The sequence below is a fragment of the Limulus polyphemus genome, unplaced genomic scaffold, assembly GCF_000517525.1.
Source record: "Limulus polyphemus unplaced genomic scaffold, Limulus_polyphemus-2.1.2 Scaffold2472, whole genome shotgun sequence".
NCBI lineage: Eukaryota > Metazoa > Arthropoda > Merostomata > Xiphosura > Limulidae > Limulus > Limulus polyphemus.
Genome location: NW_013668082.1, coordinates 152,583 through 154,981, shown reverse-complemented (window position 1 = coordinate 154,981; position 2,399 = coordinate 152,583). Strand labels below are relative to the sequence as shown.

At 33.1% G+C, this 2,399-nt stretch overlaps 1 protein-coding gene across 5 annotated transcripts in view; it reads left to right on the top strand.

The window, feature by feature from the left end:
* LOC106467058 (zinc finger protein 878-like) overlaps positions 1 to 2,399 on the top strand; it is a 57,744-nt gene that overhangs the window by 12,714 nt on the left and 42,631 nt on the right. The window contains exon 1 of one of the 5 annotated variants that reach the window (XM_022395163.1): positions 769 to 913. The exons of the other annotated variants lie outside the window; for them this stretch is intronic. The gene's annotated coding sequence lies outside the window, so the exon portion shown is untranslated. Of the gene's footprint in view, positions 1 to 768; positions 914 to 2,399 lie in introns of those variants that run through there. 5 annotated transcript variants of the gene reach the window in all.

Here is a 2,399-nt window from a genome sequence, read left to right as displayed (position 1 = left end):
TAGTAACTAAGATGTATTTGAGTCTAAAAAAATATAAAATTTTGAGCAGACTAAAGACACACTACCTTGTTGAAATATTGATTCAAAAGAAAGAAATGGCACCAAGTCTGTCAAAATGTCTGAGAAAGCCACTAGGGGGGACATTCTGAGCTTCCAATTGGTTATTCATGTCAATATATAAAAGTAAGTGTATATAAGGGAGTATTTCCAAAAATGGAAAGAGATGGGCAGGATGCCACAGTGTTTGGTTTATTACATGAGCAATATCTTAGCATATTGAAAAGATAAGAGGCTCTTATTTTGTATTCTATCTTGTCAATATTGGTAGTTTGAGTTTCTAATTCGTTCAAAACTATAGACTTAATATTTTGACTTCACAAACATCTAATTTGAACCGGTGCTGCATTCAACATACCACATGACACACAAAAATTGATGTTTATCTGTTTTTTTAATATTTGCTTTTAAATTAAGAAATTGAATAATATATAGTACTAAAATTTGAATTATAATCTACAGTTTGATACCAAATTTATTGACATAGATTCATGAAATAGTAGTTCAATAAAATTTTGAATGTGAGTCAACAAACAAGATGACATGGCCTTTCACCCGTGACCTGTCTTGAAAGGGTTAAAATATAAAACTGTCCTAACTGGAATATAGCTTGTCTTTTCCAAATCTTAAATTTTTGTGTTTCGTCTCATCTTATTATCTTCAGAAAAGAGCAAAATTACCTTCTTATATCTTATATTAAATAAGAAATGGTGTAACATCGAAGGGACAACAAGAGGCCCTTGGCAGATTCACTTCATCAAACACCTATCTATCTATATCCAACCTTGACTCTCCAAGTACTCATCAAGCCTTCTCTTGAGTTCCCCCAGTCTTCTTGCATTTATCACATCTAAAGGTGTAGTCTATTCCAAAATATAGATCTTAACCTATCCTTAAGAAATAACTCTTCCATCCCCAGAATCCTCATAATAGCCTTTACATAAACCCTTTCCAGTAATGTAATATCCTTTCTTTAATTAAGAACATCAAGGATGTAAACAGTTTTTAGAACTAAAGCCTAGCTAGTGATTTGTACAGACAAATGATTACTTATTTTGACTTGTAATCAATATGTCTATAAATATACTCTTATATTCTGTTAGCTTGGCTACTAGCAACAGAGACATTGATGGCATGAAATTCTTATGGAAATTAGGTTATTAGTGCCATTTTGTGTGTTATGTGAGCATTGTAAAAAATCCAAAATATAGTTCAACTTGCATAACATCAGGCACACTTAAAGCCTGCTGTATTATGGATATTTATAGTAGAAATCAATAAACAAACATGGATAAATAAAATACTTGTTGGCTAAAAAAATTAGGGTTGGTTAGCCCAGTACTAGGCCATGATAATTGCTTGTATCTTGTTAACATTTTCTCTTTATTTGGCAAGCAGTTTTCGCAAGAATATAGTTACCTGCCTCTTGTGGATATTTTTAGGCTTTGAGTGCAAATTACTGTTTGAATTTAGTTGAGAAATTTATCTATTTGCAGTTTTGATCCAATACCACTTTTCATGGTTTAAATTTCTGCATCTAAGAGTAAAAAATAAAGGTATTACATCTATCTAGTTTCTGTAACACAGTTACCATTATCATGGCTTGTGAATTCAGTGTTAATATAAGCCAAGTTAACATTGTAGCTACTACCCCTTATAAAGATTTTCTTTCATTGTGCTAAAAAACATTTTTGTTTTTTACTCTCAACTCTCTATGAAGGATTGTCTCCTCTTTCCAGTCCATAATTCTTCTCCAATTGCAGGAAAAACAGTCTTTTATAAGAAAAATTCATTACTACAAGTCATTGATACATAAATTAGTGCAATATCACCAACCTCTGCTACCTACAAATAGGCTTCTTCTAATACTTTGAATGGAATGTTTTATGTGCAATATTTAATGACATGGGCTTTTGTGATGATTTGACAGAACAATCAAGGGGAAGAATAAAAATGTAAGTTTGCACTTTCCCACTGATGTCAGCTTTTAACCCCACAGATTATATTTTTATCTTGCAAGACTGCCCTGTCCAACATAACTTTCATCTTTGCTTCTTAACAACTGATCAGCACAGCTGCTGACAATCTACAGGTGGAGCTTAACTTCAAGTCAATATTGGCTAGGAAGGACACACAGCCCCTACACTGGTTCATTCTCACCTCCCAGGCACAACTTCAAGTCTCTTCCCTCTCCACCAGTGTATCAGAAATTAAGAATTTCCCTGAATGATTGCTCCGATATGCCCTTTCACAACAGGCTACAAATTCCTTAAGATCTTAAAAAGACCGAAATGGTCGTACTTACAGGTCATGTCATTTCAGATTTATGTGGATGAAAGGAG